We start from the raw sequence: 14,423 nt of genomic DNA, 5'->3' as shown, positions 1-14,423 counted from the left end.
GCTCGAGTGAAAAATATATTACATGATATGAGGATGCTCAGGAATTGGCTAGAGTGATGATGCAAGTTACAAAAGAAAGACTATTTGACATCACTAAAACCCAAAAGGAAAATTATTCATCTTTCACAGAAAAAAATATTAAAAATATCAGAAAAAAATATTAAAAATAGTTTTAAAGGAAGACATTTCACAGTATTTCTAGAGATGGAATTAGCAAAAGGATAGAGACTTAAGGTTAGAGAGCATTTTGGAACTCAAAAATAGATAAAGAAAATGAAGATAGTGTAGAATGACAAGAAACATAAAACCAGATGGTAACAGATTTTCAATTTCAATTCAATTTCAAGTTAAATTTTATTCAATCATACATGAATACAGCCAAATGAAGCAGCATTACTCCGGAGCCAAGGTACAAAACACAGTACCAGCAATCACACCCGGCACAAGGCACACATATAACATTGCAGTAAACATACAGTCATACGATTATATATATATGTATTTGGTTTGGGTGGCAGGATGGAGATACGTCTCTAACAAAGGAGGTGTAAGGCACTTCGTCCCTCTGCTAGCCTGCAGGTCACCCTTGGGCAAGGTATGGCACCCCCTGATCAGGGTCACGTGAAGCAACAGAAGTAGGTGGTGGATGGTCACATGAGCAGCTGGTGCATATCACAAGTCCTGGTTATGTGATTACTAATGGCAGGCAGACAAATCTCTGAAGAGTATTGATAATGGCTAGGGTCACCCGTCTTGCAAAGAAGAAGGCAATGGGAAACCATCTCTGTAGAAAAATTTGCCGAGAACAATCATGGTCAAGGCCACGATCGCTCATCAACCCTGCTCGGGGGGTGCCATACCTTGCTCAAGGGTGACCTGCAGGCTAGCAGAGGGACGAAGTGCCTTACACCTCCTTTGTTAGAGACGTATCTCCATCCTGCCACCCAAACCAAATATATATATTTTTATTTTTGTATGACTGTATGTTTACTGCAATGTTATATGTGTGCCTTGTGCCGTGTGTGATTGTTGGTACTGTGTTTTGCACCTTGGCTCCGGAGTAATGCTGCTTCATTTGGCTGTATTCATGTATGATTGAATGATAATTAAACTTGAAGTTGAATTGAAATTGAAAATCTGTTACCATCTGGTTTCATGTTTGTTGTCATTCTACACTATCTTCAGTATTTTTCTGTCCTGCCGAGAACAGTCATGGTCAAGGCCACGATCACTCATGTCATACGACAAAGCACATAATGAATGAGCGAATTTTATTGATACTTTTATAGGAAAAGACCAGCAAGGGAAAATCTGGGCTGTTAAAGAAGGGACAGGAGAAATTATAATGGGAAATGAGGAAGTGGAAGTGGAATTAATAGTTTCTTTGCTCCTGTCATCATGAAGAGGCAGAAAATCTACAAGATATTTTAGAGAAGAAAGGGTCCAGTAAGACTGGGGAACTGAAGGAACTGACTATTATTCAAAATTTGGTACAAAGAGATGCTGGCAAAGATACTAACATAGACAGAAGATAGCCTGGCAGGCAGAGGGCAAAGACGGGGAATAAAGAGAGCCTTTTCTGGTTACCTGCCAGTGACTAGAGGGAGTTCACAGGACTCAGAGTTGGGTTCACTACTTTTCACATTGTATGCTAATGATGATGAAATTGTGGTTTTGTGGCTACATTTCTGGGTGAAATAAGATAGAATGAGGGGCAGGTAGTATTGAAGGGGTAGGGAGACTACAGAAGGACTTGGACACATTAGGAGAATGGGCAAAGAAGTGGCAGATGGAATACAGTGTCGGGAAGTATATGGCCATGCACTTTGGTAGAAAGTATAAAGGCATAGTCTATTTTATAAACAAAGAGCAAATTTGGAAATCAGAAGTGCAAAGAGTCTTGGGAGACTGAGTGTAGGATTCCCTAAAGATTAACCTCTAACTTAAGTCTGTGGCATTGAGATAGTATGTGTATGTGTAGGCCTCCGTTAGTCTCGATAGACCATGGATTTGGACCTTGGAAAGTTTCCAGGGTGCAAGCCTGGGCAAGGTTTTTTTTATGGAAGACCGGCAGTTGCCCAAGCTGCAAGTCTCCCCTCTCCATACCACCGATGTTGTGCAAGGGAAGGGCATTAAGACCCATACAGCTTGATTGAGGTAGTATAAGGTAAAACAATAACAGAGTGCAAAATTAGGTACAGTGCTGGCAGACAGTGAGGTGCAAGAGGTAGATTGTGAGGTCAACAGTCCACCTTACGATACTAGGGCGCCTTTCGTTAGTCCTGTGTCAGTTGGGCAGAAGCTGTCTTTGAAAATGTTAGTATGTATGTTCAGGGTTGTGTACCTTCTACCCAATAGGAAGGAGAATAGAGAGGGTGCCCAGGAAGGTAGGATCTTTCATTATGCTGGCTGCTTTCGCAAGGCAGCAAGAAGTGTGGAAAGAGTCTATAAAGGGGAGCAACTCACACAAAATGACAGAGAAATTCAGCTGATCAGGCAGCATCTATGGAGGGAAATGAACAGTCGACATTTGGGCCAAAGCATTTCATCAGGAGGTGGTTAGAAACCAGAATAAATGTGGGAGGAGAGGGAAGAGAACCAGCTGGCAGGAAAAGGGTGTGTCTAGGTGAGGGGGAAGGTAGCCCTCTGTTTTCCTTGCTTTCCCACCTCCCCCCCTCTTTATTTTCATATTTCTGGTGGCCCTCTCACTGATTCTCTTCCCTTCCTCACCATGACATCCCTCTTTGGCTCCCCACTTCCTTCCTTTTATTCTATGATCTACAGTCTTCTCCAATCAGACTTCTTCTACTTTCCACTTCCACCTATTATCTTCTAGTTCTCACAGCATTCCCTTTCATTCCCCCTTTCACACCCACTTATCTTCCTAGCGTCAGCCTTTTAAAATCTGCAGAGATGTGGATCCAGAATTGGTTTGCCCACAGAAGGCAAAGAGTGGCTGTAGACGGTCATATTCTGCATGGAGGCCAGTCACCAGTGGTGAGTCTCAGGGATCTGTTCTGCGACCCTTTCTCTTCGTGATTTTTATAAATGACCTGGATGAGGAAGTGGAGGAATGGGTTATTAAATTTGCTGATGACACAAAGGTTGAGGGTGTTGTGGATAGTGTGGAGGGCTGTCAAAGGTTACAGTGAGACTTTGATAGGATGCAAAACTGGTCTGAGAAGTGGCAGATGGAGTTCAATCCAGGTAAGTGTGAGGTGGTTCATTTTGTTAGGTCAAATATGATGGCAGAATACAGCATTAATGGTAAGACTCTTGGTAGTGTGGAGGATCAAAGGGATCTTGGGGTCTGAGTCCATCGGACACTCAAAGCTGCTACACAGGTCGACTCTGTGGTTAAGAAGGCATATGGTACATCGGCCTTCATCAATTGTGGGATTGAGTTTAAGTGCCGAGGGGTAATGCTGCAGCTATACAGGACCCTGGTCAGACCCCACTTGGAGTATGTGCTCAATTCTGGTTGCCTCACTATAGGAAGGATGTGGAAACCATAGAAAGGGTGCAGAGGAGATTTACAAGGATGTTGCCTGGATTGGGGAGCATGCCTTATGAGAATAGGTTGAGTGAACTTGATGTTTTCTCCTTGGAGCCACAGAGAATGAGAGGTGACCTGATAGAGGTGTACAACATAATGAGAGGCATTGATCGCATGGATAAATAGAGGCTTTTCCCCAGGGCTGAAATGGCTAGCATGAGAGGGCGTAGTTTTAAGGTGCCTGGAAGTAGGTACAGAGGAGATGTCAGGGGTAAGTTTTTTTTTACGCAGAGAGTGGTGAGTGCGTGGAATGGACTGCCGGCGACAGTGGTGGAGGCGGATATGATAGGGTCTTTTAAGATACTCCTGGATGGGTACATGGAGCTTAGAAAAATAGAAGGCTACGGGGAAAACCTAGGTAGTTCTAAGGTAGGGACAAGTTTGGCACAGCTTTGTGGGCCGAAGGACCTGTATTGTGCTGTATGTTTTCTGTGTTTCTATGTTGGAACTTCTGCTCCCAGAATAGTCCACTATGCTTCCTACATTCAACATTTACAAACTGGAAGGGACACAGGAGGATGTGCATGGCAAAGTTCAAGGAAGGGTGCGGTTACACAGATGCACAAATGTGCTGGAGGAACTCAGCAAGTTAGGCAGCATCGATAGATGGGAATAAACAGCTGATGCTTCAGGCTGAGAGCCTTCATCGGGACAGGAGAGGAAGGAAGAAGACAGAACCTCCACCCTGATGGCACAAGCATCGATTTCTCGAACTTTCAGTAACTGCCTCCTTCACCGTTCCCCATTCCTGTTTCCCTCTCTTGCCTTATCTCCTTACCTGCCACCACTTCCCTTTCTTCCATGGTCTTCTCTATCAGATTCCCCCATCTCCAGTCCTTTATCTCCTCCACCAATCAACTTCCCAGCTCTTTACTTCACCCCTCCTGGCTTCACCTATCACCTGCCACCTTGTACTTCCTCCTCCCTCCCCACATTCTGACTTCCTCCTCCTTCCTTTCCAGTCCTGATGAAGAGTCTCAGCCCAAAACATCGACTGTTTACTCCCATCCTTAGATGCTACCTGACCTGCTGAGATCCTCCAGCACGTTGTGTGGATTATACTTGTACACCTGTTTGTTAACACGGGTATATACTCCGCCAATTATGTGGCAGCAACTCAATGCATAAAAGCATTCAGACATGGTCATGAGGTTCAGACTGAACATCTGAATGGGGAAGTAATGTGACGTAGGTGTCTCCTCTGTACACCTGCTCATCATCAAGTCTATGGATAGCAGCATTTCAGCATTCAGCATACTGGGCATCATTATTTCACATGACCTCATTTGGGAGAACCATTAACAAAAAGGCTCAGCAGAAGATATACTCCATGCAGCAGATGGTAAAATTCCATCTTTCCCAGAACATACTGGTGCAACCCTACACGGCCATCGTAGAGAGCATCCTCACCTTAGCCATCACTGTCTGGTTTAGTGCAGCATCCTCTCACAATAGAGCAAACCGACAGGAGAGCAGAAAAGGTCATTGGCTGGAGTCACTGCAGGACATGAAGTGAGCAGGAAAGTAATTGCAGACACTACCCATCCTGCAAACTGTCTTTTCCAAAAGCTTCCTTCTGGAAAGCACTATAACAAAAACGTCATGCCATCTTAAAAGTTGCTTTCTCCCAGGCAGTTAAACTAATCAGCTATTCTAGTTTGCCTCCCATCCCCCTCTAACTATTACCTCAGTCACTGCACTGTAAATGAATTTTCATAATGTTGGTTATAATGCTGATATTTATGTTTTATGCACATTTAATACTATATCCGTACTTCTAACTTTCATTTATATAATTCTTTATTCTTTATCATTGGTGAGGGATGTATGGAGTGTCCGGGGAGGTGCAGCATGTCTGGTGAAGGGGCTTGTCGTGTCCACTCAGGGGCAGCTAGCTCACTCACCTTTGGGCACTACCGGACACTGCACTCACCTGCGGCTCCAAGTAGCTGTTTGCTTATGAGAGTGGACACGCCTGGTCACACCACTCTGACAGGCAGACTAAACCAGCCGAGGTTAGCCAGCTGGCCTCATACTCCAGTGAGCTAGGGACATGCCTGTGCTAGTATGTGAAGTCACCTCTGGCAGACTGGGTGAATGAGATCCCACAGGCTGGAAGGTGGTTCTGCTACACTCTGTAGAGAGCAAAGGGCATGACAAGGTACTGAAAATGTTATGGTCATCCACTACAACCAAGGAAAACCCAACTACTTGTACCACTGGACTTGGACTTCCAAGATCAAGAGAGTGGTACTGTCCCAGTGCTACCGCTTCTCCACTTTAAAAACTCTCCTGCTCACATCTCCTATCATTGTTGGACATGATGGACAACCAACACAATTATTGAATGTTGCTTCTTGTTGCATGTAGCACCAGCACGCCACAGCAAGTTGCTAAGGCATGTAAATGTATATGGTGAATAAAGTTGATCCTTGATCGTCGATAACAAGCAGTCTATTTTACATTCCCAGAATTAGATGATCATTAAGGTGCTTGTCAGGAAGTTATGTTCTCTTCTATCATAACGACTGAAAACACACCATGCTGAAACCGTGTCCTAGAGGACCTCTAGCGCAGTTTGAGAGATTTGTTCCAATATCCTCCAAGAACAATCTTTGATAATGCTGTTGCCATGACAGCGATGTTCCAATTTCACTTGCCTAAGGTTCATCACTGCATAATTCATACTCATTTCTGGTGAGACTTGCTACCCACCGAGGTGAATCAACAAAGGACGGGGGTCCCTTTAATTGTTCCGCAGCAATGGGAAACGTGAAATTACTTCCGTGCAGAATAGTCAGCAGCAAAGCCCTGCTCAGATGGAACATCACCTTCGTCTGACCCAGGCAGTAAACCTGTCAATCCAGCAATTTTCCTACCGGTTAATTATCGCTGATACTTCCAGTGTACAGTACTTCCACACTTCTGACATGTTTCTGAACGTCGTTCGAGTTGCAAAGCCTGCAGAGTGAACAACTGCAGATTAAGCGAACTCTTCCCATTCCCACCATCAGAGCCCCGGGGGTACAGGACACTGAAGACTCACACCCAATGTTTTAGGAACAGCTTCTTCCCCTCTGCACTTCTGAATGGCCCATGAACCCGTGCCTACAACCTCGCCGTTCCGTTGTTGCACTTTTTGTTTGATTTCCTATTGTAACATAGGGACTATTCATGTCTTGCTCACCAAACAACAAAGTTCACGACAAATGCCTGTAATAAAAATTTTATAAGGATAGGGAGGGGGGGATCTCATTCAAACTTTCGAATGTTGAAAGGCCTAGTCAAAGTAGATGTGGAAAGGATGTTTCCCATGGTAGGAGAGTCTAGGGTAGAGTAGCGTCCGTTTATAACAGAGCGGGTAGTAAATTTGTGTAACTTATTACCACAGGCAGCCGTGGAGGCCAGGTCGTTGGGGTATTTAAGGCAGAGCTTGATAGGTTCTTGACTGGGCACAGCATTAAAGGTTATGGGGAGTAGACTGGGGAGTGGGGCTGAGGAGGGGAAAAAAGGATCAATCATGATTGAATGGGAGAGCAGCTTCAATGGGCCAAATGGCCTAATTCTGCTCCTACCTCTTATGGTTTCTTATGGCCTTATAAACATGATTCCGATTCCTGTGATTCTATTTAGGGTCTAAAGTTTCGGGCGTGTCGTTAATAATATTGCCGTTTCTGGAGTGCGGATAATGAGTTAGCTATACCTGCATATTTCCTATTCCCTTACTGAAGAGGAGGCCATTCATCCGATCGAGTCAATGCTGGCGCACGGAACAATCCCATTCCAGATTATCATCTCCTTAAATTCCTTTCACGTCGGCCTTCTAGTTAGCCTTCTTCTCCTAATTATCCCAAAACTCAGTGCTCTACACAATATTGAAGTGTTTTATGCAAAGTGCTGCGCCAGCAATTTTAGTTCTTTGGCACAAATCAATTTTTCAACTTCTTGTGTTGCGCTCTTAAAGCCGTCGACAATTCACAACTGCAAACAAAAAATATCCAAAATGCGTACAAAGAAGTCGGGAAAGATCGAAGAACTGGTTTGAGTACTTACTCTGTACGAATCCAAAGCTGTTTATCCGGTTCTGTTTGCTGACGGGGACGCAGTCGGTGAATAATCTTCCGCATTGCTCGTTCGGGTTGGGGGGATTGGTGTGTGACCCGGGATCTCCAGCTGTTTTTTTTTAGAGTGAGAACTAAATCTCTTACTATGGCAGTGGGCAGGACTCCGGATACCTATAACATTATCTGGACGCTTTCCCTTCTCTCCCCGGTGAATGCTGCGTTTGGGAGCATTAACCTCTGGGGTACTGGCGGAGTTCAAGGTTGACGAGCCACGGTGGATTAGAATGCTGCTCTCAGCAACCCTTTGCAAATGCATGCGTGACTAGTTTTTATTCACCGATCTCGTATTCTCTGTTTCCAGGGAATGTTTTGTCATTTCATAAGAATGGCATTCTACTTTAAAAGCAATAGAAATAATTTCAAATCGATTTGCTGAAGTTGACAGTGCAACCAGACGTGGTTGATTTCTTGGTCTCCGTACAATACTTTTGAATAAGTATTGAAGTTCATAATCTGGGTCTCTTCTACTCAGAGCAGAGAGAATATGGAACTTGTCGATAAACTGGTTGGCAGGGATGCATGTCAGGAGAAACTCAGTGAATACATGAGGGAGGAATGAATCAATTTAAATATTTCAATATGTAAACTGCTGTAATGAGATTTTGGTGGCAACTTGAACATAATGACGTCAGTCCGCCATCTTGCCCCAAAACTATTGTCCCACCTCCCCATAGTCTATGCCACTCGATGTCTTCCCTCACTTCTATCGCAACCCTAAATAATCCCTGCCAGCACACGATCTCATTCTGTGGACCCTGCAGTATATGTCTCTGGATGCAGACAAGTTAATTCCATTGGGAATCATGACTACCCACTGGATGAGGAAAACAGTCCTGAGTGTAGTCACTGTAGGGAAAGGAATTTGCAATGCAATGGCTCTTACCTGTGGGAGCCAAGAGGTTTATGTTAGTCAGATGGAGCAGACTGTTCTTAACTGTGGTATCTGTACATTAGGGTTAGGGTTATTAGCATTAATGTAAGGTTTTGCTGGTGACTATCTCCTTCTTCCTACAAACTGGATACTAGCAATGTTAAAGGGCTTGACCGCTGGTGCAAGCAACCACACACTATATTCCATGTAATGAAAGGACACCTCATGGTGAATATTAATAATAAACTGAGCACTATAATGGCATTGATAATATGGTGACTGGTTACCAAGATTAACACAATGTAACATGCGCATGTAATCTCAGTCCAAAAAAGAGTAAAATGTTCAGTGATTACTTTATTGGGTACCTTTTTGTACCTAATAAAGTGGTCACAGATTGTACGTTCATGGCCTTCTGCTGCTGTAGCCCATCCACTTCAAGTTTCAATGTGTTGTGCATTCAGAGATGCTCTGCTACGTCCTGTGGTTATTTGAGTTACTGTCCCCTTCTTGTCAGCTTGAATCAATCCGGCCATTCTCCGCTGACCTCTCTCATAAACTCCTACTCACTGGATGGTGCTTGTTTTTTGCCCCCATTCTCTGCAAACCCTGGAACAAGGGTTCCCAACCTGGGGTCCACGGATTCCCCCCCCCCCCAGTTAATGGTAAGGCTCCATGGCATTAAAAATAGTTGGAAACCCCTGCTCCTGTGTGAAAATCCCAGGAGATCATCAGTTTCTGAGACACTCAAACTAGCCCATCTGGCATCAACAATCATTTCACAGTCCGATTACTTAGATCACATTTCTTCCCCATTCTGATATTTGATTTGAACAACAAATGAACCTCTTGACCATGTCTGCATGCTTTTACACATTGAGTTGCTGCCAGATGACCAGCTGATTCGATATTTGCACTAACGAGCAGGTGTACCTAATAAAGTGGCCACTGAGTGCATATCTTTCTCTCTGCTTGATGTATTTCCTTTAAAATTGTATAATTTTGTTAATATTGCATTCCCTTATCCTACCAAAATTTCTGCACACATTTCTACAATAAACTTGTTAATTTAAGTCCTCCAGAAGTTAATTATTCTTCTCATTTTTTTTACTGGATTTACCCTCCTAGTGACTACTTAAACTGATTCTTCACCACTTACTCCCAAAAGACACAATCATAACCCTTGTAATTTATTTTAAATAGTAATTTTAATAACCGTTATTAAGTTTCCTCCTAGGTTTCTTTGTTTCAGTGAAACTCTCTCTTATAACTGAAATTTTTCATCCTTGATATTGTTATAACCTTTCAGAATACACAAAAGCAACATAAGAATCAATAATTCTGAGTAGTTCTACAGATTGAACTTTGATGCATGGTGTTTCCTAGATTATTTTTCTTGGGAAAATCCAGAAAATATGATATTTTTCTCCCTTTTCTAGTTACAAAATATTGTTATATATATGAACAGGTTTTAGTTATACAAATGATTTTATTTGTAAGTCAGAAAATACATTAAAAATCACTCAATATGGTAACAATTACCCCACATTATTGCAAATAATGGCATCAAATATAGACAACTGATAAGAAAGTACAATTACAATCATTAAAAGTGGAAAAAGAGTGAGGAAAATAGTTTTGCTGTTTGTAGGAAAGTACATTTGTTGGACTTTTGAATTAGATAGATTTATGGAAGTTTGTTTTTATATGGAGGTGTCCATAATTCCAGCAATCATAACTCAGGGAAGGCCCGTACAGCATTATGTGCTGAAAGAAATATCCAGAGTATTCTGAGGAAAAGAAAATGGCTGCTAACCTATTTGTATTGTTCTTTCAATCTCTTGTTAAAATCAGAGTTAAATTGTTCAATCTCTTGTTAAAATTAAGAACTTCATCCACTTCATTCACAATTCTTTGTATACTACCACTCAAACTGAGAAAGGAAATTCTTGTTTCTGCAAAGTGGAAAAATTTGAGGGAGCGTCCAAAATGGTGGCAACAATGGATGTTACTAAAACAGCTATATCCCTATCATTTTTTTTATTATTATTATTATTATTATTATTATTATGAATAGTCCCACTGAGTCCACTTCTAACATAATTAAATATACGCTCATCTCTAATCATTTCTATGTTTACATATTCAAACTAATTGCCAGCCAGTGGTGGTGTGGCATCAGCACTGGACTTCGGGTTCCAGGTTCGAATCCAGCCAGACCCTTCCATGCTTTCCATCCATGCTGGGTTGAGCACCAAGTTAGCAACTCGGCCTCATAAAAATCATACAAATCCTAAGGAAACGGGAAAAAGTGCCACCCAAAGTGCCTCAAGGCACAAAAAGGAGCAACAACAACATATTCATACTAATGAGAACTTAGGTAACTGAGGGCTGACAGTGTCTGAGGAAATATGTATATGTACTTTGTCACTTTATATTAGTATTCCTGAAAGAAATGTTAAAGGCAAAAAAATTAGAGAAGAAAATGCACTTTCTCTGATATTCTGTACATGTGCAAGATTATTTGGTTAATAAAGGTTTATTTTTTCTTCATTTTCACACGGAATGCTCTCATAGTATTTATAGTTCTCATCGCCATGGGTAGGATGTGATAGAATGGATAGAAAAAATCTATTTTCCTTAACGGAGAGATATTGCATAGAAATTATTGTAACTTATTGAAGGATTAAAGGGAAACTGTAGAGATTCTTTTCATCCAAAGAGCAGTGGGGTTTATAAGACATCAGATGTAAAAAATACTTGGATGTGCTTTTAAGTGAGTATTAAGTGCACTGATCAATATATGAAAAGTTGATTGGACTGAAAAGTTCTTCCTTGACTGGCTCAATTACAATTGCCCAAATCGCCCCCTCTATGTGATAACTCCCTGTGAGTCTATGAAATGTTCAGCTCAAGTCATTTGTGTGTGGTGGTATCACTAAGAAGTTCTCAAAAAGCAAATAACTCTCAGAAAGTGAAAATTAAAACAAACTCCAGAAGCTTGAAATTAAAACTAAAAATAGAAAATACTGGAAATAGTTCTGATGAAGGGTCTTCAATCTGAAACACTAACACTGTCTCTGTTCCGCTGATTCAGCATGATCCGCTAAGTATTTTGCGGAAGGCTGAGACTGCGCACCTCATATCGTCTATTAACTACCCTGCAATTCAGAAAAGGAGGATAATCACCATCAGTCTAAACCAGCCCCTGGGTAAAACAAAAAAACATTTCAAATCTGCAGCCAGGAACTGCAGGTTGCTAAGTAACAAAATATGCAGCCAAATTATACTAAAGATGTGATTTCTCTTTATTTGAAATCTAGATTTTTTTTGTCATCAGCCTTTATCACTTGACTGGTTAGAAGCAATGCTGCCATTTATAACTTTAATGCATAATGGACCATAATTATGATGCAATGTCTGGTCCCCTGCCAAACAGCATGTTGCACACAGCTAGGTAGGTAGGTGCCCTGCACAGTGATGTATCCTAAAGCACCTGTCATTCCATTCAAGACAGAATCATTCCAGTGTTAGAGATTAGATTTGGCAATGAGAAGCAGAAGAGAAATTCAAGTTACCCAATTGTTAAACCTTCCAGCAAGTGCAGTTTCATTCATCCATAATCAATAGAAAAATAGCTCAGCCTAGAAACTGGGAAAATAAGGGGAAAGGGATAGAAATAATACAATATTACTGCAGAAATCTATGACTAAAGAATAGAATTCAGATCTGAAAGATAAAACATAGAACATAGAACACTACTGCACAGTACTGGCCCTTCAGCCCACGATGCAGCGTTGACAATTTAACCAACTCTAAAATCAATCTATCCCTTCCCTCCTACATAGTCTTCCATTTTTTAATATTCATGTGCTTAACTAAGAGTTTCTTTTAAGCCCATAATGTATCTGGCTCTACCACCATCCCAAGCAGAGCAAGCCATGTGAAAAGGACTTACCTCTGACATGCCCCCTCCTATTAGCCATCTCCATCCTGGGAAAAAGCCCCTGCATATCCACTCAATATAGGCTTCTTGTCATCTTATACACCACCTCAGTCACCTCTTATCCTCTTTTGCTTGGAATAGAAAAGCCCTAGCTCACTCAACCTTGCCTCATAAGACGTGCTCTCTAATCCAGGAAGCATCCTGGTAAATCTCTGCACCCTCTATTTCCTCCCGATAATGAGGTGATCAGAATTCAAGGGTTTCAAAGGTACATTTAATATCAGAGAAATGTATACAATACACATCCTGAAATGTTTCTTCTTCACTTCCATCCATGAAAACAGAGATGTGCCGCAAAGAATGAACGACAGTTAAATATTAGAACCCCAAAGTCCACCCCCCCCCCAGCTCCCCTGCCTCCCACACATTAGCGGCAGCAGGCAACAATCCCCCCTCCCTCCACCGCCAAAAAAAAGCATCGGCACCCACCACTGTGCACTCAAGCGTGAGCAGAGCAAGAGTAAAGACACAGACTTACAGTTACCCCCAAAGACTACGTTGTTCACCCGGCGTTCGACATACCGCAGGCGCTCTCTCTCCCTAATAAGGGAGAAAAAAGTGTCTCCGTCTTCACAGTGAGAGGGCAGACATAATGAGCAACTCACTGGTTTACGATGTTAAAAGTCCGCTGCATAGCTTTTTTCGAGCTCTGTGCCTGAAGATCTCAAGTCTCTGGGCACACAGCTGCAGATATTCCGACTCTGCCGATGCCACGCGGGCCCTCTGCCGTGACACCGACACTTGATCCAGGCATCTCCAGAGCCCCGAGATCCCAGGCCTCCAAATCCAAGCCGGACTCCTAGGCTGAGCCCTCAGCGTGCTGAGTGGCAGCCAGTCGTGACACCCCAAGAACGGGTCCCATTCCTGCAAAGAACCAAGGTCAGCGTGTAACTCCAGGTCCGGGTCTCCAAAGGAGCCCTGAAAGGGAAAAATAGAGATATTAAAGATGGAAGTAGAGCTGTTTCCGAAGATGCGAGCAAAGGAGTCGTCGTTTAGCAACTTCATCACTCTACTCCACCTGCGCTAACTGAACATAACATTCCAAGTGCAGTGTAACCAGTAACCAGGGTTTCATAGAGTTGCAAAGTTACCTTGCGGTTTTTGAAAGCAGTTTTCCCAGCTAATGAAGGACAAAGTACTATCTGCCTTCTTAACTACCCTATCAACTCACACAGCAACTTTGAGGGATCCATGGACGTGAACTGCAAGATCCCCCTGTTCCCCCACACTACCAAGAACCGTGCCACTAACCCTGTAGTTCCGCTTTCAAGTTCAACATTCCAAAGTGAATCTCTTTAGCACTTCTCCTGGTTGAACTATATCTACCTCTTCTCAACCCAACTCTGCATCCTGTCAATATCCCATGACAACCTTCCACACTATCCAAATCTCCACCAACCTTCACATTATCTGCAGACTTACTAACTAACCTTCACGTCCAAGTCCTTTACAAAAAAATCACAAAGATTAGGGGTCCCAGAGCACACCCCTGCAAAACATCATTGGTCAGAATCTCCAGGCAGAATGCAACCACTCTCTGCCTTCTATGCACGAGCCAATTCTGAATCCACACAGCTGAGTTTCCCTGGATCCCATGCTTCCTGACCTTCCGAATGAGCCTACATGGGGAACCTTATCAAATGCTTTACTAATATCCATGTACAGCACGTTTACTGACAATACAACCATTGTTGGTCGAACCTCAGATGGAGATGAGAGGGCGTACAGGAGGGAGATATGCCAACTAGTGGAGTGGTGTCACAGTAACAACCTTGCACTCAACGTCAGTAAGACGAAAGACCTGATTGTGGACTTCAGGATGGGAAAGACAAAGGAAAACATACCAATCCTCATAGAGGGATCAGA

General features: G+C 42.7%; 1 protein-coding gene across 4 annotated transcripts in view; it reads right to left on the bottom strand.

The window, feature by feature from the left end:
• LOC132391143 (P2Y purinoceptor 2-like) overlaps window positions 1–13,552 on the bottom strand; it is a 30,196-nt gene extending 16,644 nt beyond the window's left edge. For 2 of the 4 annotated variants that reach the window (XM_059963963.1, XM_059963962.1), the window contains exon 1: window positions 7,610–7,823. The gene's annotated coding sequence lies outside the window, so the exon portion shown is untranslated. Of the gene's footprint in view, window positions 1–7,259; window positions 7,359–7,609; window positions 7,824–13,035 lie in introns of those variants that run through there. The other 2 variants (XM_059963965.1, XM_059963966.1) reach the window with 2 other exon arrangements.
• Window positions 13,553–14,423: the final 871 nt, after the last annotated feature.

Source organism: Hypanus sabinus, chromosome 3 (genome assembly GCF_030144855.1).
Source record: "Hypanus sabinus isolate sHypSab1 chromosome 3, sHypSab1.hap1, whole genome shotgun sequence".
NCBI lineage: Eukaryota > Metazoa > Chordata > Chondrichthyes > Myliobatiformes > Dasyatidae > Hypanus > Hypanus sabinus.
Note: the sequence above shows the minus strand (reverse complement) of the source record. Positions and strands in the feature narration are given on the sequence as shown.